The sequence below is a fragment of the Piliocolobus tephrosceles genome, chromosome 21 (genome assembly GCF_002776525.5).
Source record: "Piliocolobus tephrosceles isolate RC106 chromosome 21, ASM277652v3, whole genome shotgun sequence".
Classification (NCBI taxonomy): domain Eukaryota; kingdom Metazoa; phylum Chordata; class Mammalia; order Primates; family Cercopithecidae; genus Piliocolobus; species Piliocolobus tephrosceles.
Window position 1 is genome coordinate 15,675,905 of NC_045454.1, and position 25,579 is coordinate 15,701,483.

The 25,579-nt window shown below is 53.2% G+C and overlaps 1 long non-coding RNA gene across 2 annotated transcripts; it reads right to left on the minus strand.

The window, feature by feature from the left end:
• Nucleotides 1–25,571, minus strand: LOC111554097. Of its 2 annotated transcripts, none has more exons than XR_002735144.2 (3): nt 25,367–25,571; nt 25,100–25,223; nt 1–1,811 (listed from the first exon to the last, which is right to left on the minus strand). It is a non-coding gene; the product is annotated as an uncharacterized LOC111554097 (long non-coding RNA). The 2 variants fall into 2 exon arrangements; XR_002735145.2 differs by lacking the exon at nt 1–1,811 and adding an exon at nt 21,926–23,861.
• Nucleotides 25,572–25,579: the final 8 nt, after the last annotated feature.

Sequence of the window (25,579 nt, forward strand, 5' to 3'; positions counted from 1 at the left end):
CAGATCCATCCATTTATTCCTTCAACCAACATTTTCTGGGATTCCTTGTGTACTAGGCGTTGTGCCACCATCTGGAGATGCAGAGAGGCGGGAGACCCATGTGGCCTTTGAGGGGCTTTCAGGCTGGTGGGGGCTCAGGCACAGACACCACCAACCTGAACCAGGGGACTGCAGGATACCTGGTTAGGGGAGAGAGGGATAGACTGGTCGGCCTAGGGGGTCCTCAGGAAGTCTTTGGGGGTAAGGAGAGAACTCCTGAAAGGTAAGGAGAAGCCGAGGGCTAAGTTACGTTTCGGATGGATGGGAAGGGGTGTGGACTGACTGGGTTCCTACTCACTATTGGGGACTGTGGATGCTGATCTGGCCTCAGAGTCCTCACAGCCAGCTACAGTCCCCTGGGCATCTGGTGCCCTCCAAGTGCCAGGGCAGGAGCAGGGCTATGGTACCACTTTGTCTCTCCTTCCCTTCTGTCCTTCTATCCTTCCATAAAAAGACACAACGGCCTTCAATGTGGAGTGGTCCCAGGGCCACAGAGGTAACTCAGACATAAGCAGCAGGGATGTGCCCCAGGGTGTTGGCACACACCAAGGGGAGTGCTGAATGCCTCAGAAGCAGAAGCTTCGCTCTAGGTGACCGGCTTTCATCCTGGGCTGGTGAGGTGACGTGGAAGGAACAGAACTCAGGGCTGCATGAGGAGGATGTTTAGCCGCACATGAGGACATTCTCCCACGGCCAAGAGTGTAGGTGTGGCGGGGGGCTGCCCTGGGATCGGAGGCGCAGGCCTTAAGGGCAGTTCAGGTTCTGCAGACAAGCCAGAGAAGCCAGGGGGTGGCGTCAGGGACTTGTCCACATGCCCCAGGCCCAGTCTGCCTCCTTCTGAATTGCACCCCTGGGAGCTTTGGCTAGGGGAATAGGGTGTGTGCTGTTCCAGATGCGGCTTGAAGGATGACTGGACTGGGACAGAGCTTCAGTGTAGAGGCAGCTCTGGGATGCTGGTGGGCTATGACTGTCGGGTGGGACCCATAGGGTGGTCTGTAAATGGCAGCTGTGTGATCTGGGTAGTGGGCAGGGGCACTACTCGCTGGATGTGGAGTCCAGATGTGAGGGTCTGTTTACCACTCTGGGGTGCTGGGAGGTGGCAAGAGATTGCTTGATCCTTTTGGCTGCCTGTGCTCTGTCACTGGGTGGGTGGAGACAGCTGTGGGCTGGGAATATTTGTCAGCCATGGGGTGGGGATTGTAGATGTGTAGGAGGTAAAAATGGCTTGCATCTCTGAGCTAGTTCGGAGACCAGTGGGTCCCTGGAATCCCTGACAGTCCCACAGCAAATGAAGGTCAAGTAGCCACCATCCTAGTAAGCATGGAGCCCCAGGTGCCGAGAGCAGGCACTTGGCTCTGACTTCAAATAGAGAGACATTCCTCAGGGCTCTTCCAAGCACTGGTGAGGGCTGGTAGGCAGAGAGAAGGCCTCAGAGAACAGCCCTGGATGTTTTCAGCTGCGCTTGTTAGAAATCTTGATGTGTGCCCCACCCCCACCCTGCGGTTGTTGGGCTCACGCTGCCCTACCGGGTCTCTGCTCCTGGCTTTCCTTCCTTTCCTCTTCCTCTCCCTTTGGCTCCAGCCCCAGCATCATCTTTCTTCTTTTTCTTGGTCTTCATTATGTGTCTTGGCCTCTCCATTCCTCCCTGGTCACCTCCTTTTTCTCTGAGCTGGATCTCTGTGTTGAGTGTTGCCTGTGGGCTGAGTCTTAGCTTTTGTCTCCAGAGAGAGCCACACTGAGATCTGGAGATTGGGGAGATCCAGAGATCTGGCCTGGTATGGGTGCGAGGCAGGGGAGGAAAAAAGGTGATTGAGGGAAAAACAAGAAAGGAAGTATTTACCCACTCCTGGCACTCCAGGATAGCTTGAGGTCCTTTACACAGTGATCTACCTTTGCGTTTCTCAAACTCTCAAGCAATCCTCCTGCCCCAGCCTCCCATGTAGCTGGGACTACAGGCTAGGACCACTGTGCCCAACCTTGCTTTTCTTGGGGATGAGGTGGATAGGAGGGCCAGAGGGATTGTCTAAGAAAGGGGAATCCAGAATATACCAGATGGGAGTGAAGGGAGAGGGAGACCCAGAGAGCAAGCACAGAAAAACACAGAGAGGGGAACGGAGCAATGGAGAGGAGCAAAGAGGAAGAGGGAACAGCAGAAAAGTCAGAGGCAGGAAAGCAGAGTGAGGGACTCAGAGACAGAAAGGAACAGAGAGAAAGAGAGGGAGTGTGCTTGCGAGCTGAGTGCGTGAGAGTGCATCAGAGAATGATGAAGGCAGTTGGGATGAAGGCAGGGGACAATGAGAAAGAAAAAACAGTTTGGGGCAGCTGCAGCTGAGGCAGGTGGGCAGGACTGTGGGGCAGGAAGGAAGGACCTCACACCTGGCCCCTACCCCCGAGGCTGGCCATGCCTGGCAGAGTACAAGGAAATTGGCCAAGGCTCTGGTGTGTGTGGACTGTGTGTGGAGGGTGAGGTGGTGGTGTGTGGTAAGGAGGAATGTACTGCTCTCTCTGCCCCTGTGATCAGGTCCCAGTTGGCTCTGGCTGGTCCCTGAAGCTACCTGAGATCATTCCTGTCTATTCATCCTGTCCCCTCCCCACCCTGGCTCACAGGGACTCAGAGGAACATGGAAAAGGCTTGAGCATCCCTGACTTCTGGCCTGGGGAATGGGGAGAAAGGGGTGTGTGTGTGTGTGTGTGTGTGTGTGTGTGTGTGAGAGAGAGAGAGAGAGAAGGGTCACTTTGGACATGGTCCCCTTTCAGCTTCTCTCTAGCTTTGCCATCTCAGAGTCTCTAGTGCGTTACCAACTCCCCTCCACCACTATCTGCTGTCTGCCTTTTATCTCTCTGGTCTCCTTTCTGTCTCTCACTCTCACTCAGCCTTTCTGTTCCTCTCTGTGCATTGCCCCCTTTCTAGTTCTCCCTGCCTCTGGCCCCCGTTCTCTCTTTATCTGCGTCTTCTCTCTGTGTGGCTCCATCACTGGGTTTTCCGCTCTGTTGTGTGCTCTTTCTCTGTTTCTCTCTCTGTCTCTCCAGTTTCTGTCTCTGTGTCTCTCTGTCGTGCTCTCTGCCTTTGCCCTTCCTCTGCTCTTTTTCTCTGCCTTTGCCTCCTGGTTTTGGTGTCTGTGTCCCTTCTAGTCTCTTTCATCTTCTGTCTCTGCTTCTCTGTGCGTCTCTCTGTGTGTCCCTCTGTCTCTCACTCTGCCATTCTCTTTCTCTTGTCGTCTCTCGGGGTCTCTGGCTGTCCATCCCTGCCTCTGTGTGTGTCTCTCTCGCTCCCCCTCCCTGCCCCCCCTTTTTTTCCTGTTTCTAACACCCACACTCACATCCTACCTCTGGAGTAATTGCTTTTGTCTGGGTTGGACTGGACTTGTGGTGGGGGGAGGGCGGGGGGAGCGGGTGGCGCTGGGGGGGTTGGGAGGGACGGAGGTCGCTTGGTGGAGTTGAGGTGGCATCCACCAAAGCAGGGGTGTTAAGGAGCAGAGCTACAGCCTGCCCAAGGTGCGGGGGGGTGGGGGCCTGGGACCATCCTGACAGGGGTCTGAGGTCTCTGGCAGGGAAGGGAAAGAAGGCAGGCAGGCCCTGACATTGGGATTTGGAGATGATGTAGTGATAAAACAGGCTAGCCAGTGTCTCCGTGGCAGTCCCTGCTGCCTCGTCACCCTCCCCCACTCAGAGACTCAGAGTTGTAGCCTCTACACACACACACCCTGCCATGTACACTGAGTCACCATGACACACACAGGGACACACCCAGAGCCTCCAGCCCACTTGTGGAAACACATTTGACCATCGGCACATAGGGACACCCAACATCACATAGACACACAGAGAAACCACATGGACTCTCCGACACTCATGAGGAGAATGCGCTTCCAGTACACACAGAGACCACCGCGCAGATCCCTGAAGCACACGCAGCTGCCCACAGGCACAGGCACGGGTCCACACGGGACCCATGGAGGCTCACGCATAGCAGCATCGGTGCTCAGACACACTGTGGCAGGGGCACACGCACGCCAACACACACAGGCTTCCAAGAGCACATGGGAACACACAGCTACCCCATTAACTGGGGACAGAGGAGACAGATCCCTGAGGTGCTCCTGGGATACATCCCCAAGGGACAGACAGAGACATAGGGATACCCAGGGTCAGGGAAACACTCATGGAAGTGCATACACAGCCACCCAGTGCTCCTGGGACACATCCATGAATTCATGATCACACACAGACATGACTCAGGGGCCAAGACGCTCGGGTATGTGCAGTCCCAGAGTCCCCCAGCAGAGCCTGAGGACACATGCACACCCTGCATCCATGGCAGCTCGCACACCATAGACCTCTCGCTGGAACCTCCTGTCCGAAGCCACACAAGCCTCCCACCCCCACCACACATGTGCAGGCCAGACCCTGGAGTGAGGCCAAGGCAGCTTCTACCCACAGGGACCCAAAGGCAGGGCAGCCGGCAGCTCTGGGGGTGGGCGCAGGCTGGCCTGAGGGGTCGCCCCACTGTTCTTTGCGTCCATTCACCGTAGCCTACTCCAGCACCCCCCAGACTTTCCCCTGCCTCATGGGCTCAGGACAGTGTCTCTCTGGACCCGCAGGTGCCCCCTGCCCACCTCCCAGAGCTCTGTCCGTCACACACCTTCAAAGGGCCCCATCTACCTGAGCTGCTCCCAACTGAGGGGATGCCTGCTTTCTCCCAGGGGGCTTGTCCCTCAATTTATCCCAGCCCCCTTACCTGAAACTGTGGCCCCCATCCCCATCTGCTTCCTTGCCCACTCCCATACTCACCCCCTCTCCCGGCTGTCCAAGCTCTCAGCCTCCCTAAGCTCTCCTGCTGTAGGGGAGTGGTGGGGGGTGCCTGGCCCCTCAGAGGCCTGGGTAAGGGGTACATGATGGTGGGGGACCTGAGTGCGGCTCCAGGAAAAGGAAGCAAGGCAAGCAAGGGAGAGAGAGAGGCAGAGGCAGGCAGCCAGCCAGCCGGCTTTATATCCCTGCCGTATTGATCCACCATGTCACAGCCCCGGTCGATAGCCAGCCGAGAAAGAGAGAGGGAGAGAAGGGAGGGGAGGTTTGGGGGAGGGCAGCCAGGACCCCTATAGTCCTTGGCCCATCTGGGGCCTTCTTGGCAGGCTGTGGGGGCATGTGTGAGCCCATCCCACCCCCTCCAAAAGAGGCCCGCCTTATCCTCCCCCTCTTCCTCTTGGCTGCGGCCCTCTCCCTGAGAGCCACCTCAGCCTTCATAGGAGAATTTAAGCACAGAAGCTCTGCCTGTTTCCTTCTGTCTCTTTGGAGGCTTCTTATCCCTGTGGGCATGGGGGCTCACAGCTGTTCATTGCCTCAGCTACCCTTTGCACCCCACAGTTGGGCTGGGTGGATGGGAGGCCCTGACGCCGTGTTATGGGTGGATTGTGACCAACCAGAGTGTGAATCCTCCTCCTTCACTGTGGCCATGGGCCACATTTTCCCAAAGGGGAAAACTGAAGGCCTCTTCCCCAGCCACCGCGAGCCAGGTACTCAGGAGCACCCTGTCTATGTTGGTTTCCCGCCCTTTCCGACGGACGTTAAGTTTCTTCCCACAGCTGTGCCAGGCCAGTGCTCGAGGTCACATTTAGACATTTTTTCTGGCTTCCTCCCCTGCCCACTGGCTTAAGAGAGGAGAACGCTTAGCCGCACTTTTTCCTCAGCCTCCTCTTCCCTCTCCATAGAACTTTCTACATCTGCCACCACCAAACCTCCCCTGACCTGGGTGGGGAACGGCAGGAAAGGAAGATGTCTTCCCTCAGTAGGAAGAGAAGTGAGGGGCGAGACTCTGGGACAGCACTGAGAACCCTGGGCCTGGGCTGTCTCTCCTCTCTGGGCCTCAGTTTCCCCCCACCCCCATCCGACCCTGCCCAAGCTGGAAGGTCTGTATGGCTCTGAGATCCGTAGGGATTGGTGCAGATGGGAGGCAGGGCCATCCAGAGGGTGAGAGCAGGGCCAGAGGGGTGCCTGTTGCCCCTCCCTCAGCCAGGACTGCCTGGGTCCCAGGTGCGTCCCCCCAGCCCCCAACTCCCCAGGGCTCCAGTTCTTTGTCTGTCCAGATCCTCCTCTCCTCCCAGCCCAGCCTCCGAGAGGTTGAGGAATCACCTTAGCCTTGACCCGAGGGGGAGGGCAGAGGCGGGGCAGGCGGCCCCCACCCCCGCCTTCTGCCCATGGCCATCCCCACAGCCCCTCTCCTCCCCGCTTCCCTGAGTACCAGGCCATCCCGCCAGCATCAGGCCGATGCTCCCTTTGTTAGGAAGGGGGAGGGGAAAGAGACAAGCTGAGGGGACGTGGCCTGACCCCCGACCTCTCCCCCTCCCTCCTCCCATCTGGATCCCCAGGGGCTCAGAGCCCCCTTGACGGACAGTTCTGACCATCAGCCAAATGGCTCCAGGACTGAGCAGGGGGCCAGGTAGGGGGGAGGGGAGGAAGGCCTGGCCAGGGCCCTCAGCCCACCACGGATATGTGTGTGTGGATGCTCTGAGGTTGGAAGGAGGCCCCTAGGAGGGGTGGCAAGGGGAGATGGGCACCCACAGAGGACAGGCTCTAGGAGGAACCTGGTTGGATTGGGGGATACAGAAGCAAAGTGGGACTCATCCCAGAGCCAGCAGTTCTGGGCACCCTGTGGATAGGGGCCTGGCCCAGGCAGATGCCCCCACCCTGCCCCCACCCGGCCTGCGGCATTGGGAGTGCAGCGAGTTTTAAAAAAATTAAAAGAAAAAAAAAAAAAAAACACAGGAGCAGGAGAAGCTGGGGGAAAAAATATATAAGAAAAAATATAATAAGAACTAAGCGGTGGCTGCAGGAGAGAGAAAGGGCAGGAGGCGGGGAGGGGGGTGCAGGGGGGAGGGCGGCTCGGGCCCTGGTCGCTGCGAAGGCCGGCCGCCGGCCTCTGCGCTGAGCCCTCCGCGTCCCCCCTGCCGGCCCCCTCCAGCCCCGATCGATCCAGTTTCTTGGCAATAAAGCATTTTTATTGTCAGCTGCCCTGAATGCCAAATGTGAGCCTGGTCCGGCGCCCCCCCCAACCTGCTTCCTCGCCACCCCTCCCCCAGCCCTCTCCACCCCCTCCCCTGCCGTTCCCCCCACTGCAGGATCAGCATCGTCCATCACCAAGACCCCCTCCTCTTCCTCCTCATCCATGTCAGCTGCAGTGCCCGCACATCTTCAATAATCCACCAAGCCCTCCACCCCCCATCTAGGCCTCTGTGCTCCCTTCCCTAACCCCAAACCTGCAGAGGAGCAGAAAGGTGGGCACAGGATGGGTGGTCTTGGGGGGCACAGGGATGGGTAGGAGGAGGTACGGGTGGGTGTTGGGGTTGCCAGGCAGGGAGACGATGGTCACAGGTTGAGGGAGGCATTGGCCAAAGTCAGGATAGCCCAAGCCTGTCCCTTAGCAGCCAGCAAGGGACAAGAACAGGTAGGGTGTCTGTGGGGACCAGTGCCTGGAGAGGGGAGATAGACTGCAGCCCCTCTGCCCCTGGTTACAGCACTTCACCTCTCGGTCCCCCAGGACCTGTCTCTGCTCCTTCCACACTGAACATGGCCCTTTTCTTTGGGAGGCAGCTGGGTGCAGGAGAAGAGAGAGGGCCGGGAGCTGGACACCTTCCCATGCATCAGTCTCAGCTCTGCTCGGAGCAGTCCCTTCAGGGATGGGGACGACACCACACACCCTGCTGGACTGCTGGTGTGAGGGGCAGAGGAGAGGGTGTTGGGAAGCAATTTACAGAAGGCCCTGGTGGCCCCATGTCAGCTTGCTCTTCCCCCTCCCTCCCTCTTTCTTTTCTCTCCTGTTTTTTTTTGTCTCTCTTTCTGCTGTTCTCTGTCTCTGCCTCTTTATCTGCATCTTCCTGTCTCTGTCTCTCTGTTTCACTCTGACTCTCTTTTCTTTATTGCTGCCTCTCCCTCCAGGGATTTAAAAACCTCCATACACTTCTCTGTTCTACCTTGATAGTCCCCAGTTACTCTTTCCCTGCACCCCTCTTTTCTCTGTCCTGCTGCATGCTTTTCACTCCGTCTTTTTCTACCCTGCTTGTGCCCCACATCCCTTGTCTAGTCCCATCTCTCTTGGTTCATCTCCCCTCCCACAGCCATAGAAAGAAGCGGAGGCTCGGGTCCTTGGAACATCAGCAGAACACGCAGAAAAAGGGACTTAAGCCCCTCTTCTTTCTCTCGGCAGTGTCAGTGCCTAGGGGAGTTCAAACAAGTCTACTGGGAACTGAGGGGTGGGGCCCGTCTGTCTGCCACAGACTCGCTATGTGGCTTTGCTCAAGTCATGCCGGCCCTGAGCCTTGGTTTCCCCTGAAAAGCGAGCTGCTCCAAGAGTGTTTACAGCCTCCCCTGTGGATTATATTGCCTCGAAAGCCTAGGGTCCTCTTTATCCTAGGGAGGGAGTTCAGGGCAGGATCTTCACGCTGGGAAACATGGTTGCCCCTCCTCTCACCTTCTCATGGTGGCTTGGGAAGGTGAAGCTGCAGATGTGGGCAGGTCTAGGGTGCCGAGATTTTTCCTCTTGGTCTGAGAGGGAGAGAGGCTCGACCAGTGTCATGCTTTAAGGAATATGGGGCGTGGATTCAATATGCCTGGGTCCATGTCCATTGTCAGCTCCCCAGAGCAGGGGCCGTGACATCACTGGTCCCTGATTCATTGCTTGCCACACATATGGGGTTCGGGGACATTTGTGGAGCAAGTGAGGAAGAACCCGTGCAACAGTACAGGCTGGGCCGGTTGGGGAGGAGCAAGTCCTGAGTAGGAGGCACAGTGGGAGGAGCAGAGGGGTTCAGACATCTTTGGGTTGAATTGAGGAGAAGTTGACAGATGGGGGCATTTGGAGAAGGAGGAGGATCTCAGGATGACCCTGGGTGTCCTTTCCAAGCCTCTCCCCTTCACCTAGGACCAGTCACCTCAACCCGACACCAACAAGTTCTGCATTAGTGCAGCTTTCACAGTTCCCCACCTCTGGCCTGACAGCTACCTGGTTTGCTGAGGGCAGTGAGGATCTCTGTGTTAGAGAGATCCCCCTGACATAGGAGATCGGCATTTGTGTTTCAAAGGTGTGTGCAGACCCACGTATTTACCTACATGCTATATGCTTGCTTATGCCTGAAACAGTGCTTACTTTTCACCAGTTATGAATGTTTTGGCATTGCCATCAAACAAAAGTTTTCCAAGTAGTACAAGGCCTTCCTAATAGAAGACAGAAAGGTCCCTCTGGACCGTGTGGGAAAGGCCAGGGTGTGAGCATAAGAACCAGGCGTCAGCTGGGCCAGGGCTGGGTGGGTCTTGGGATGGAGATGAGGTTGGCAGGATCAGCTGAGGAGTATGGGATTCAGGCCAAGGCCAGGAAACCTGGAAAGAGATGAGGGCTTTGGGGGTGAAGGATGAAGAAGGGGGCAAGAAATCAGGGGATGCTTCTCCTGCAATGACCATTTCACCACCTCCCTGGCTGCCTGAGGAAGGGCCCCCTGGACAGGGGCTGCTCTTTGGAGGTCAGAACATGTCCAGGTTTCCCTCTGCCTGCCTGGAGAAGGCAACTGGGCAGAGATTTGGGAGTCCCTTTCCATCTGGCTCCGGCTGCCCCTCCTGTGAGTCCTCTCTCACCGACCACTAGCCTCTTATCGTCCTTCGCTCATGCTGTTCCCTCACTGGAAGCGGAACCATTCTGGCAGCTGCTTATGGACTGCCTTCTGTGTGCCCGGCCCTCAACCTGTGCTCCTGCTGACCTCCGACCACCCTAGGCTGTAGGCATTTTCATTATTCCCACTTTGCAGATGGGGACATTGAGGCTTAGAGAAGGGAAGTGACTTGCCCAAGGTCTCTAGACAGTGAGAGGCAGAGCCAGGACTGTGATTCTGGCTGGCCCTCTGAATTGGTTCCATTCATGTTTGTCAAGAGCCCACTACTAGGGGTCAAGCTCTGTTGGAGATGCTCGGGAAACTTGCCTGCCTTGGTGTGAGGGGTACAAATCCCGGCTCTTCCACAGACCCACCATGACACCCCGAGAAGGGGGCTCCTCCTTTCTGAGCCTTATTTCCTCCTCTGGGTCATAACTACTACCACATAGGGGTCAGGGAAAGGGGAAATACAAAACGCAGTGTCACCTGACAAATGGCCATGCCCTTTCCTGTTACTCTTCTCCTCTCTGATTCCTGCCCATCCTCTAGGTTCCAGGTCTTTTAAACTTTTATATTTGTAGAGCATTTTTTCCCAATGCACTGTCAATATTCATTGACTATTTGGATCCTCACCACTAACTTTTAAAGGAGGAATTATTATCTTGATTTTATAGAAGTGGAAACTGAGGCTTTGAAGACTTAAATACTCTGCCTCAGGTGCTTGTCCCTATGCAGGATCCATTTAATTCATTCATTCCACGTGTCTGTTGAGCACCCACTATGTGCCTGGCATTTGTTGGGCACTATGTAGCAGGAAGCAGAACCAGCACAGCGTATTTTCATGGAGTTGACAACTAGAGAAGATGCAGATCTTTCAGTGTAAACATCAATCAAATACAAAATCAGAAACTGATAAGTCTATCCCAAAGAATAGACTAGAATAGGGAGCCAGGAGAGAGGGCAAGGTATTTAAGCCAAACCTTAAAAGACGGGTAGGATTTAACAGGGCAAAGAACACAGGAGGAGTGTTCCAGGCAGAGGGAATGGCACATGCAAAGGGCCTGGGGTTGCAAAGAGTGTGGTTTAAAGAACAGAGAGGAGACAGCATGGCTTGGAGTAGGGTAGGCAAAGAGGAGAGTGATGGGGGAAGAGATGAGAGGTGTCAGCAGGGGTGGGATGACATAGGACTTTATAGGTCGGGTTAAGGCTATTGAATTTTATTCCCAAATGCATGGGAAGCCCCTGGAGAATCTTAAGCAAGGGAGTGACACCACCTGATTGCGTTTTAGAAGGACCCTCTCTGGGGGCTGGGGGGAGATGAGACTATCTGAGACAGTCATGGAAGAAGGGACACCTTCGGGGAGGAGACCACTGAAGTCACTCAGGCCAGAGGTGGTGGTGGCCTGGACTGCAGTGGGAGGAGTGGAGGAACCAGAGAGAGCTTTTGCTTTTGGAATTGGTGACAATATCAAGGCTCAAAGAAGTGGAGAGCAGAGAGTGAGAGTCTGACCCTTCCAAACCTGAGCTTTTCCTCTTACCAGGTCAGGTGCTAGTTTTTCCCTAGGAGGCTGCGGGAAGCCTCCATGAGGCAGGTGCCTGCATTGCTTCTATTTAGTGTTCTCCATGTGAACCCTAAAGTGCCTGGTTGGCACTGAGGAGTTTGTTGCCAGACGGGGATCTTGCACAGATGTGAATGAGGGGCCTTCCCTTAGGAGACTTCATGGAGGAGGTGAGCTCTGAGTAAGGTGGTGTAGGGAGTGAGTAGATTTGAAGGTGTTGGCTCCCCTCACAGCTGGTCTTTCTGTGTGAGCTTGGAGAATCTGCTAGGGCCCCACAAAGCAGGGCTGGGGAGCATTGTGCAATCTGCATCCCAGAGTTGTCGTGACTCAAGGTGGGCAGGTGACGTGAAGGCACTCAGTGAATGGTTCATGTTGGCAGAAGGCCATAACTGGGGATAGGGATGGGAGACACATAAATGTCTCAGACAGCAAAGCCCAGGTCCAAGTCCAGTGTTTCCTGCTGAGCCAATGGGACAAAGTGGGCAAGGGTTTGAGGGAGAGGAAGAGGACAGTGGATGGCAATGTGAACTTTGGAGTCCAACTGCCTGGGTGCCAATCCCGGTTCCATCTGTGTCTACAGCCAAATGATTTAACTTTGCTAGGCATCAGTGTTTTCCTCTGTAAAATGGGGATCTTAACAATGCTTTTTTGTAGAGTATTGAGAAGATTCAGTGAGAAAATGCTTCTAAATATTAATGTAGGTGGAACGCTTCTCTTTAACTTGTCTAAAGCAGAACTCTTTTTTGTTTTAGACAGAGTCCCGCTTTGTCACCCAGGCTGGAGTGCAGTGGTACAATCTCAGCTCACTGCAACCCCCACCTCCCGGGTTTAAGTGATTCTCCTGCCTCAGCCTCCTGAGTAGCTGGAATTACAGGTGTGTGCCACCATGCCCGGCTAATTTTGGTATTTTTAGTAGAGACAGGTTTCACTATGTTGGTAAGGCTGATCTCGGACTCCTGACCTCAAGCAATCCACCCACCTCGGCCTCCCAAAGTACTGGGATTACAGGCATGAGTCCCTGTGCCTGGCCTAAAGCAGAACTCTTGATTCCCTTTTCCAAGTTTCTCCAGGAGCTTGTGTCCATCTCAGTAAATAGTTGTCACACCAACAACCTAGACTTCTTCCTTGATCCCTCACTTTCCTTCAAATGTCTGGAGCTCAGAGTTTGCTTCAATGATGACAGTCACTATGTCTCATGTGATCTGGGTCAATACAGTTCTGTTAAGTTAAACTCCTCTGAATCAATGTAGAGTATGTTCTATAGGCAGGGCCCTCTGTGGATGCTGTTCAGGGTCCACACAGTTCTGAGAAAGGCACAGAGAGGTTGAGTGGCTTGCTCAAAGTCACACAGCTAGGACTCAGAAGTCTTTGCAGAGGCTGAGAGAGGCCAAGGCCACTTCTAATTCTTGAGCCTCCTAGTATACTAAGGACGGAGGAATACTGAAATGGAATTACACACTTGTGCTTTTAGCAGTGACAATAAAATACCACATTAACTGATATTTATAAGATCATTTCAGGATTTATTAAAACAAAATTCATAGTATCTTACAGGTGGTGTGGTCTGTCAGCGTCACTCAACTATAAAGTAGAAAATACACATCTTGTTTTAATTTCATCCCCTTAGGAATGTGACACACGGGCCAAGTGGACACATAGGCCACACCTAGCCCTGCAGCTGGGACCTAACTACCTATTTATGTGACTCCAAATTTGACACCTTTTCAGCCATCCTCGGTTGCTTTTGCAGAGATGCAAGAGGCCCAGGACCTCACAGACTTTGGAGGAAGAGAAACGTGCATGTGATCAGTGTAACAGCAAGGTCTGGGGCAAGGGGAGCTGGGCTCTGGAATCGGCCTGCCCATGACTGACTCTGGGCAACTCTTTGCCCTCTCTGACCCACCTTGGGGTGCTCCTCTAAAAAGGGGGCAGATAATAACAGCCCCTGCTTTAGTGGATTGTTGGGAAGATGCCAAAAGATGATGCAAAGAATGCACGTAACACATGCCTGCACAGAGCAGGTGCCATGTAGCTGCTCTTGTTACTTAGTAGAATAGTGGGATAGTCTAGGGGCCTAGGGCATCGAGGCTTGAGAGCTCCCCAGGAGCATGGCCAAGCTGAGCCACCCTGTGTCCCCAGCTCCTGGCACAAGGTCTGGAACAGTGGGCCCTCCCTGAAGATGTGGAACTGAATGGTGTGGAAGAGGCTCTTGCCCAGGCTGAGCAGGAGTGGAGCACCAGGGGAGGACCAGGGAGCTGAGTGGAGTACCTGGCCTTTGCCTTCTTCTCCTGCCTTGTGAGGCTAGGCGGGTGCTCCCATTAGCTCCCTTTTGCAGGGTGTGGAGGTCATTGCCCCTTGGTCAGCTTCTTCTTCAACGAATCAATACCAAGCAGCTCCTGGGTTGCAGGTGCTGGAGACACAGCGGTGAACAGGACAGACACAGGCTAGTATGATTATTATCATGGTTCTAATCTGAATGGTGAATGTGGATTCACATTAACTCATTATTAAAAAGAAGTAAAACAATAAGTGAATGGATAGAGAAAGAGGGCTCTGTCCAGCCCAGTGACGGGAGTACGCCATGAACCAAGGATTATGATTAATCCAATTTTGTGCACCTGGGATCCTTCTAAAAGACAGGATGAGACATAACGGGACACACGTGCTCCCTGTGCTGGCATAAACATTCAGGTTGGGGGAAAAGAGGTGATAAACAAGCGTGTGACACGAAGCTTGAAGGTGAGACAGCAAAAAGTGCTAGAAGAAAGTGCAGCCTGGTAGAGGACATAGTAATGAGAAGTGCCATGTGAGGCAGGATATCAAAAGGTCTCTCTGTGGAGGGGGTGTTTAAATGTAATTCTGGAATAAGTAAGGGGATGAGCTATAGGAACATCTGGGGAAGGACTGCACCGGGCAGGAGGAAGGACAAGAGCAAAAGTCCTGAGGCAAGAAGAAGCGCAAGTGTGGATTGCAGGAACAGAAAGGCAGCCAGCTTGGAGGAATTGAGTGAAGGGGGTGGGGAGAGAGGAGTTGAGGCAGGCAGGGGCCTTTCAGAATGAGGCATCTTGAAGCTGGCTCGCTTTGCTGGCCATCTCTGTGGCCTCCCAGGCTTGGGTCGTTAGTACCCTGGACAGCGGCCTTGGCCCTTATGAGTGCTTGCCGAGACGGGCGCTCCCTACTGAACACACAATTTATATTAAGTCTGTTTCTGGGCAGTGAGATGGGGATAGGGAAACAGATGATATCGCAGTGATCGGCCCCTGCCCACAGGAAGCATACAGTCATTGGACAATTAATGTACAGTTTAATGAATCTTTTCCTTTTTTTAAGGCAGAGTCTTGCTCTGTTGCCCAGGGTGGAATGCAGCAGTGTGATCTCGGCTCTCTGTAACCTCTGCCCCCCAGGTTCAAGCCTCAGCCTCCTGAGTAGCTGGGATTACAAGCATGCACCACCACACCCAGCTAATTTTTTGTATTTTTAGCAGAGACAGGATTTCACCATGTTGGCCAGGCTGGTCTCAAACTCCTGGCTTCAAGTGACCCAGCCTCAGCCTCCCAAAGTACTGGCATTACAGGCGTGAGCCACCACACCTGACCAGTTTAATGAATCTTGATCGAGTGAACATCTGTGCATTCACCACTTGGGTGGAGATGTCAAAAGCACCCAGAAACCCCACCCCATGTGACCCTTTCCAAACATACTCCTTCCTCCCTGCTGGAGGTAACTACAATTCTCACTTTTGGGGTCATCATTTATTTGATTTTCTGCATGTGTATCATTTGATATGTTCTAATTTTAATTTTAAAAAAATGAGTACAGGCCAGGCACAGTGGCTTATGCCCGAAATCCCAGCAGGTAGGGAGGCTGAGGGAGGAGGATCACTTGAGCCCAGGAGTTCAAGAGCAGCCCCTGCAACATGTTGAAATCCTGTCTCTACCAAAAAGTACAAAAATTAGCAGGGTGTGGTAGCATGCGCCTGTAGTCCCCGCTACTCAGAAGGCTGAGGTGGGAGGATTGCTTGCTGGGAGGTTGCAGTGAGCTGAGATTGCACCACTGCACTCCAGCCTGGTTGACAAAGTGAGACGACCCTGTCTCAAAAACAAAAACAAACAAAAAACCCCCAAACCCCAACCCCCCACCAAAAAACAAGTACAATCTCATTATAAAAACTAAAGTGATGGCCGGGCACGGTGGTTCACGCCTGTAATCCCAGCACTTTGGAAGGCCGAAGCAGGAGGATCACGAGGTCAGGAAATTGAGACCATCCTGGCTAACATGGTGAAACCCCATCTCTACCGAAAATACAAAAAATTAGCTAGGTGTGGTGGCATGCGCCTGTAATCCCAGCTATTCAAGAGGCTGAGGCAGGAGAATCCCTTGAACCTGGGAGGCAGAGGTTGCAGTGAGCTGAGATCATGCCACTACGCTCCAGCCTGGGTGACAGAATGAGACTCCATCTAAAAACAAACAAACAAGCAAGCAAAAACTGAATTTATTACAGAAGAGGTTATAATTAATTACCTTCCAGACCATTTTTTCTGCATTGACTTAATACTTGTGCACCCATAGAAAAGATATAGTTTTTAAAAATAGATGTGTGTGTTTTACATCAATGATATCAAATTGGATAAATTGTTCTGCAACTTGCTTTTTCACTCAACTGTGTCTTGGAGAACTTTTCATGTCCGCACCCATAGATCAGTCTCATTCTCTTTCATAACTGCATAATATTCCTGAGTATGAATGTATTATAATTTACTTAGCCACTGTCCTATTGGTGACATCTAGACTGTTTCTTATTTTTCTCAACCTCAAATCTTGATGTAGTTAGTGAACATGTTTGTTCTTAGGGCATGGTGGCAAATATTATATTTAAGATTAATTAAGTTCTTGGCCAGGCATGGTGGCTCTTGCCTGTAATCCCAGCACTTCGGGAGGCCAAGGCAGGCAGATCACTTGAGGTCGGGAGTTCGAGACCAGCCTGACCAACATGGAGAAACCCCATCTCTACTAAAAATACAAAATTAGCCAGGCGTGGTGGTGCATGCCTGTAATCCCAGCTACTCGGGAGGCTGAGGCAGGAGAATCGCTTGAACCCAGGAGGCAGAGTTTGCAGTAAGCCAAGATTGCGCCATTGCACTCCAGCCTGGGCAAGAAGAGAAAGACTGTGTCTCAAGAAAATAAAAAAAAAAAAAAAAAAGATTAATTAAGTTCCTGTCAGCCAATGTTACTGCCTCCATTTCACAGATGAGGAGCCTGAGGCTTAGAGAGGGAAGTCACCTGCCCAGGGTCACACAGCAAGTGAACAGAGTAACCAGATTCCAAACCCTTGTCTGATTGACTCCCAAACTATTCATTATGTGCACCTGTATAGATGGTTAACCATCTGCAGGGCTGTTGTCCTTACCCAACAAACATTCCTGGAGCCTTGGCTAAATGCAGGCCCAGTGCTGGGCTCTGAGTCTACAAGAACATGTCAAACTGAGCCCTGTTCTCAAGGAGCTCACAGTCTGTATGGACAGCCTCACTGGGGGTGATTCAGTGCAGTACCATTAGTGCTAAAGCCCAGGGTACTGCCTGGAGCTGTGGCAAGACTGAGGTCAGGGAAGGCTTCCAGAGAGAGGAGATCTGAGCAGAGGCTGGTGTGTACAGAATTTGTGTCAGACAAAGCAGGCATGAGGGATGGGACACATAGGGGAGCCCAAGTTATTGAACAGAGGAGAAAGGTGAGCTCTGAGGGTGAGATAGCTGAGGAGGTTGAGAGGTACCATATCCATTTGGGTTTGGAGAGCCAGCCTTGGATTTTATTCTGTGGACCATGGGTGCCTGGAAGGATTTATTCGTTCAACAAGTAAGGTTCAAGCATCAACTATATGCCAGGCACTGTTAAAGCACCAAGAATACCACAGTGAACAAGACAGAAAAGGACACCTGTCTTCAGAGAGCTTACATTTCAGAGGGTGAAAGAGACAGTAAAGCAAATAGGTGGCAATTGAATTTCAGAGTGCTCTGAAGGAAATAAAACTGGGAATGGAGTGGAGCATGACTAGGGAGGATTTCTCTGAGGAGTGGCGTTTGAGCAGAGTCTTGAAGGATGAGAGGAAGGGGAGGAGGTGGGGAACAGCATTCACAGGGGCTGGCAAGGCTGAAGGCCCCATGTTGGGGACAAAATTAGCTTCCTCCAGTGTGTCTGGGGTCTGGTACTGCCGTGGCCAGAGGGGAAGTCCTGTAGGGCCCTGGAGGCCACAGTAAGGGGACTGGGTTTGTCTTGGGGGCAGCATGGCTGGAGGGCTCTGGACCAAGGCCATGGGCTCTTGCTTTTCAGCCTTTGGACAGCTCCCTGCGCTGGGGTGACAGCGGCGGCCTCTGAGCCTGTAGAATTGGTGCTGGGCGAGTGGGAGCTAGAGAACAGAAAGTGTGCACGTGGGTTGTGGAAAGCCTGTGGGGCTGGGGGCTCCTGGGCCAAGGGTGGAGCCTCATTGAGGAAGACCCAGGACCAGGCGCCTGCTCCCACAGGTCATTCGGAGACCCTGGTGAGCACATGGCAGTGGATGCCAAGGGACCCTGTTCCTGGGGGATCTGCAGTCTAAGTGAGACTCGCACAAGCCAGATTGAGGAGCAGCGAGCTCAACACAGCAGCTGAAGCACAAGCTTTGGGGTCAGCAAGCCTCTGGGTTCACCCCAGCCTCATTGTGTGACTGTGGGCCTCAGCTTCTTCATCTTTAAAGTGGGGATGATAATGGTCTCTCCCTCATAAGATGACAGTGAGAAGTAAATGGGTTGCTGAGTATACCCAGTCAGGGCATCCTTAGAGTAGGCTGGCCATGCTTTACCTCCCTATTGGCAGTGGTTGGTTGAGCCATCAGTCCATCTCACCTGTTCTTGTTTCTTTCAAGCTATATAGAATGTTAGATCTGGGGCCAGGCACCATGGCTCATGCCTGTAATCCCAGCACTTTGAGAGGCTGAGTTGGGTGGATCACTTGAGGTCAGGAGTTTGAGATCAGCCTGGCCAACATGGTGAAACCCTATCTGTACTAAAAATATAAAAATTAGCTGGGCATGGCGGCGCATGGTTGTAGTGCCAGCTACTTGAAAGGCTGAGGCAAGAGAATCACTTGAACCCAGGAGGTAGAGGTTGCAGTTAGCCAATAAATAAATACATACATAAACTAAAAGAATTTTTTTAGCTGGAAGCAGTCTTAGAGTGCTTCTCCAGCCCATCTCAGACATATATCTGGGGAAACTGAAGTCCAGGGAGTTCAGGGGGCTGGCCCTAGGTCACTAGAGGGCGAATTTCAAAACAGAGACTGGTTGGTCTTCTTTTGTTTGTTTGTTTGTTTGTTTTTGAGAGACAGAGTCTCGCTCTGTCACCCAGGCTGGAGTAGAGTGGCGTGATCTTGGCTCACTGCAACCTCTGCCTTCTGGGTTCAAGTGATTCTCCTGCCTCAGTTTCCCAAGTAGCTGGGACTACAGGGATGCGCCACCATGCCCAGCTAATTTTTGTATTTTTTAGTAGAGATGGGGTTTCACTATATGTTGGCCAGGCTGGTCTTGAACACCTGACCTCAGATGATCCGCCCTCATTGACCTCGCAAAGTGCTGGGATTACAGGTGTGAGCCACCACGCCCGGCCGGTTAGTCTCCTTTTATCTTCCTTGAGCCACATCACAGTGCTTCTTTTCTTACATGAGGAGAACTGGGAATTCTGGTGAATGTGGAAAACTGGCTGTGGTGGGGAGATATGATGAGGAATGTTTGTGTCCATGTGAATTTGTTAAGCATCTGCTGGCTTCCTGGTCCACAGACCTTGCTTCTTGGAAGATGCTGCTTCCTGACTTTCCCCCGGGAACTGACCCAAGTGAGTTCCCCATTCTGCTTCCCTTCTCACTGTCTTTCAGTGATGGCCTCACATCCACCCAGCCACCCCAGCCCAGCACCCACTTCCCATATCCTGTTCCTGTAGACTCCAGCTTGAATGTCATCCTAATCCTCATCCTAATCCTCATGACTCCGTTCTCCCCTCCCGCCTTGGACCACTTTCCCAGCCTCCCCACTGGTCATCCTGCTTCCAGATTTCATGCTACCAGCCTGTCCCCACATTTGTCCCCAGTAGAACTTCCTTACACAGAATGCTTCTGCACAGAAGCCTTCCACCTGCAACTTCAAATCCAACCTCAAAGCAACTTGAGGACAAACTAAGGAAAGCCAAATTTTGTAGTTTTAGTAGAGATAGGGTTTCACCATGTTGACCAGGCTGATCTCAAACTCCTGACCTCAAGTGATCCACCCACGTCAGCCTCCCAAAGTGCTGGGATTAAAGGCATGAGCCACCGTGCCCGGCCCCAGCTCTAACTTTCTATAGCTTGAAAGAAACAAGAACTGGTGAGATGGACTGATGGCTCAACTGGCCACTGACAAAGTTTGTCCCCACCTTGGGGTATTCAACCTTGGCAACCCCCTTGAATGCTGCTTCCTACCTCCTGCCCTTCCTTTCATCCTTCAGGACCTCAGGTCCTACCCTGATCTTTCTTACCTGAGCTTAAGCTCTTCCACCTGCCCCAATCTTCTGTGGCAGGAAAGATACTTAAACGTACCTGGACCTCATTCTTGACTTCTCCGTGACTCCCATGCCCCACATTCAGCCAATCACCAATTCTTGTTTCTTGTCACCATCACTGGATAGTGATGTGGAACTCATCAGCTTCCTCACACTGACCCCCACACCCCATCCTTTGGTTCTTCACTGCGGCCTCCAAAGCAGCCAGGATTGTCACAAAAGTGTTCACAGAACCATGCCACTCCCCTGCTTGAAACCTTCTCAGGTGTCCCACTGTTCTTGAAGTCGCAAATTCTTACCTTGGCCTTCAAGGCCCTGTGTGGTCTGGCCCTGGCCACCTCACCACCTCACACCTCATCTCCTATCTTCCCTTCTTTGTTCACTCTGCTCCAGCTCTGTAGGCCTCCTTTCTGGTCTTGGAATTGCCACGCTGTTTGCTGCCATGGGGCCATCGCCTCCTCTGTTCCCATTGCCTGGAGTGTCTTCTTTCACATTCTTTGCCTCAAGAATGCTGTGTCCAATTGCTATGTAAATGTCACTTCCTTGGGACAGTTTTCTGCAACATGCCACCCTTTGTTTACATCAGGTATCCTCCTTCTACTTTTTTTTAAGAGTCAGGGTCTCTCTCTGTTACCCAGGCTGGAGTGCAGTGCCATGATCGTAGCTCACTGCAGCCTTGACCTCAAACAATCTTCCCACCTCAGCCTCTCGAGTAGCTGGGACTACAGACGCATACCACCACACCCAGCTAAGTTAAAATAATTTTTTTTTTGTAGGGATGGGGTCTCGATATGTTGTCCAGACTGGTCTGAAACCCTTGGTGTCAAGCAACTCTTCCACCTCAGCCTCTCAAAGCGCCAGGATTACAGGTGTGAGCCACCATGCCCAGCCCCTTCTCTACCTATTCTTGAAATCACTTTTCCTAACTTAGAATTACATATTTATTTGATGGCTTTTTATTTTTGATTTGATTTATTTATTTATTTATTTTAGAGATTGGGTCTTGCTCTGTCACCCAGGGTAGAGTGCAGTGGCGCCATCATAGCTCATTGCAGCCTTGAACTCCTGGGCTCAAGTGATCCTCCTACTTTACCCTCCAGAGGAGCTGGGACTACAGGGATATGCCACCACGCCTGGCTAGTTGATAACTTTTAAAAATTGTTTATCCCCCAAAGTCTATAAGCTCTATGGAGTGCTTTTAACCACTATATTCTCTGAGCTTAGCAATGGCTTAGCACATAATAGCATTTATTGGATACTTATTGAGTGATAAATTACCAAGGTATTTTTATCCACTCCAGTCTTCCTCTCAGACTGTTAGCTCCTTGAGGTCAGATTTTAGATCTAGCTCACCTCTGGGTCCTCAGCTCCTGGCCCGGGGCTTGGCACTGAGGGATATGAGGAAATGTTTGAACTGAAGGAAACGGGAAAGGGTTGGCCCACCTTCAGCCAGGAGCTGATGGGATCAGGAGTCCAGTGCATTGCCGAATATCAAGAAACTGACTTGAAGGCTGTGGGCATTGGGCTGTGAGCTACAGAGGTATTCCAGCATTGCTGACTGGACAAGGAGTGGCTGACTGTTGTGGTTGTCTCCTGAAGGATGGGGAGCATTTCACGCTTCCAAGAAGGAGCTCCATGGCTCAGTACAAAGAGATCAAGCTGTCAGGGAAACAGACCTGGGCTTAAATCCTGACTCCACCACTCACGCTGTGTGATTTGGGGCAGGAGACTTCACCTTTCTGAGGCTCAATTTGTTAGTAAAATGAGGATGATAGCAGACCTTACCTCCTCAGACTGTCTTAAAGACTTAGAAGTAATGTATTGGTTCAAATAGCACAGAGTAGGCCGGACACAGTGGCTCATGACTATAATCTTGGCACTTTGGGAGGCTGAGGCGGGTGGATGGCTTTGAGCCCAGGAATTCCGAGACCAACCTGGGCAACATGGCAAAACCAGGTCTACTAAAAGTACAAAACTAGCTGGCTGTGGTGGTGCACGCCTGTGGTTCCAGCTATCTGGGAGGCTGAGGTGGGAGGATGGCATGAGCCTGGGAGGCAGAGGTTGCAGTGAGCCGAGATTGTGCCATTGCACTCCAGCCCCAGCCTGGGTGACAAAACCAGACAGACTAAAAAAAAAAAGGAAAGCATAGACAGCAATGCTGTGGTGGCGGCTGCTGCTCATAATGAAGACAAAGAGGAAGATATATTTTAAGTCTCGGAATGCTGGATATTCCTAAACAGAACTTGACTTTGACTTAGGGCTGCTGGAGAAGCCAAGGGGCTCTTCAGGTCGAGGGCAAAGCAGGTGTGTAAACAGAAAATAGGCTTGAGGCTGGGTGTGGTGGCTCATGTCTGTAATCCCACCACTTTGGGAGGCCAAGGTGGGTGGATCACATGATCTCAGGAGTTTGAGACCAGTTTGGCCAACATGGTAAAACCCCATCTCTCCTAAAAATACAAAAATTAGCTTGGCCTAGTGGTGCGCATATGTAATCGCGGCTACTCGGGAGGCTGAGGAGGCATGAGACTTGCCTGAACCCAGGAGGTGGAGGTTGCAGTGATCTGGGATCGTGCCATTGCACTCTAGCCTGGGCAACAGAGTGAGACTCTGTCTCAAAAAAAAAAAAAAAAGAAAAAAAAAGAGCCTGGACTTTAAAAGTAAAGCTAAAGCTTAATTTAATTTTTTAATAAAGGGGAAACAGGCTTGAGTCCAGAAGCCAGGAAAGTGGGCAAGAGTGGCAAGCAGTGTCTAGGGTGGGCCAGAGCTGAAGCTGGGCATGGTTTGAGGGTATCTGAGGCCCCCTGGGGGACCAGATGGCCCTGCAGCAGGAGCAGACACACATCTCTTTGTGTATGTGTTTGTCTGCCACCCCTGTCATCCTGTTTTCCTGCTTGTTTGGGTCTCTAAGTTAGCTTTCCCTAACCCCCAGAGGTTGCCCCTGGCCTGGGTGCTGCTGAAGCTCTATGTGCTTAGATGCAGCAAGGAGACTGGGCAGAGGGAGGTGGGTGTCATTGAGTTTTGGGCCCAAGTTCATCTCCTGGCCCAGCCATGGACTCGGAGTGTGGCCTGAGGCTTGGTCTCTCTGTCTCCTGACAAGCTAGGGGTCTGAGGGGCCTCTCTGAGCTCCTACATGCTATAGCCCTACAGATGAGGGCAGTGCCTATGGAGAAAGAACCCTTGGGTCCCCTCACAGAGCAAGGATGATGCTGGGGGCTGAGTAGAGAGATCGCCAAAGCAGCAGGCATTTAGAGAGAGGCTGGGGAACTGAGCCACAGAGAGGATCCCCAGGGGTGGCCAAGAGGAAGAGGCCACGGCTGGGGGGCCCTGAGGGGTGAAGAATCTCGCTCTGCTGTCCCCGGTGGGCTGGCTGCTCCCCCCCACCACTCCCCGCTGGGCCCCCGGGGGACCTCGCTCTAATAATGTATTTGATCGACTCGCCGGCCGCGTACAAGCGATTATTGTCTTGTCGGGAGTCAAACGTATCGATCCAGCGAGAAATATGAGCGGAGCAATGGGGCCCGCGTGTCAGTTACCAGCCCCGCTGGCCCTGGGGAGCCCCCTACGTCTCCTTTAATTACCGCTCAGCCCTGAGCCCAGCCTGGCCTCCCCTGTGCTGCCTCCCTCCTAGCTCCCTGCACCTCAAGTGGCCCCCACTACTTCCCAGCTCCCATGCCCTACCTGCCTCACTCAGCATGGCTCGAGGCCTCTTCTGTGGCAATGAGGCCACCATCTCCCCCTGCCCGAGCCTCACCGTTCCGGCAGCCAGGTTGTACCCACCCAGTGTGTTCCAAACTCCGTCCCTCTATCCTCTCTCAGGCAGGCCCATCCTCCTTCAGGATGCCCTCACCAGGCCCAGCTCTGGTCTGAGGCACTGAGAATGGAGCCAGCATAGGAGGTGAGAGGTATGGGGTTGTTTCATCTTTCAGGGAGTGTATACAGCCTTCCCTGGCTCCAGGACTGAACTGCAGACCTGGCCGTGCTGGAAGTGGGTGGTCCTTCTCTGCCGGCTCTAGGGGGCTGGAATGGGGTCACATCCAAAACCGTGCTCCTGACATGTATGATGTTGAATCTGTCCAAGGTGGAGCATAGGGGTGGCTGGTGAGGTTTTGCCCACCCCCCCACAATGTCCTATAGCCCCATTTCCAAGCCCCCCAAAACAAATCCTAACTGAAAACAAAGCTTACTGAGTAAATGTCGCTTTGAGACAAGGCTCCAGTACCCACCGCCATTAGGCTGCTGTCGGGAAGACCCTCATGTATAGAAATCCTGTGGCCAGTTGCTGTGTCCTCTGTGGATCTCCTCTGTGAAATGGCCTTTACAATAGGGGATGTTGTAGAGTGTAGATGCCTGGAAAGAGTCCCCTCTCGTGTGCATATATGAGAACTGCCAGTCCTTCCTGTTGTGCCCACCTGCCTGCCTGGGCGTGTCTGGGTGCACAGGGCACGTGTGCAGTCGGGAGGGCACTCCTGTAGTTCTGCCTGTAGTATGCCCTTTCCGAGTGTGCCTGTGTGTGAGTGGGTGCGAGTGGCCAGGAAGCATGCCTGGGCATATATGTGTAGAAGTGTGCTTGTGCCCATGGGTCCATGTGAGGGAGTAGAGCGGGTATCAGTATATGGGAGTGACCATATTCAGCAGGGAGGGCTGGTGTTGGGGCCTGTGCATATAGATGTGTTCATGCACGTCTGTGTGTGTACACGTGTGTGTGTGAAGTGCTGTGGTCCATCTGTAGAAATATTTGTGTGTGTGGGAGTGAGTCTAGGCGTCTGTGCGTGCACCTGTGGTTTAGGGGCCCCCCCAGCCACGGGGCGCAGCATGTCTTGCGGAGCCCAGGCGGGCATGTAGGGTGTCTGGAGACGCCAGGCAGCCCCACAGCCTCAGACCTCGGGACCAAGAGGAGGACTAGGGCAGCGGACTCAGGCGCGCCTTTGTCTGAGCTGCGGTGTGCCGGGAGTCCTGCGCCTTTGTGTGACCCTCGCAGGTGTGCGCGCGGGGGTGTTGGGGGGGTGTTGGGGAGGGGAGTGGAGGGAGGGGCTCCCTCCTCCGCAGCCGGCCCCGCCCTCCGGGCCATTGGCTGGGCGCTGCCGCCCTCTGGCGGGCTCGGAGGGAAGCGCTGAACTGGGAGCGCCGCCGCGCGAAGAGCCAGCTGGCAGCCCGGGGACCTGGTGCTCCTCTCCACCGGAGCCGCCTCGGGCGCCCGCATTTGGCCGGCGATTTATTGTAGCTCCAGGCCAAGTCCCCTACCCACCGTTCCCACTACCACTGCCCACGGGCACCACTTCCTCCCAGTGGTGACACCCAACAGCTCACCTGCAGATAGGCGCAGGGCTTGCTTGATCTTCCCTGCTGCGGCGTGCTTTTAAGCTTCAACGCTTCTTGGCTCTCGGCCCTTGGGAAAGCTACTGCTCACCTCTCTGATCCTCAGTCTTTTCATCTGTAAAATGGAGCAAATAACAGTGACCACCTCATTGGAGATAGCACCTGTCAAAAGTGAGGCACAGGGTCAGGCATCGGCAAAGCCCTGTCTCCAATGAGCTGCTGGCTAGTGTTTTAATGTTGTTACTATTGTGGACCCACCTTCTCTCCCAGACCCATTCCCTGTCCCAGATTTGTTTGCCTCCATGGGGGCGATAGAAGCCAGGGGGCAACAGTTTCAGGCACCTCCCGGATCGCAGCTGTAGGAGTTGGCTCTTCTAGCCTGCCTATCCTCTGCCCCACTAGCCCCCACCCCCCAACACACACACATGATTTGGGGTGGGCCAGGCTGCCGGGGCGGGTCTGTGGGCCAGG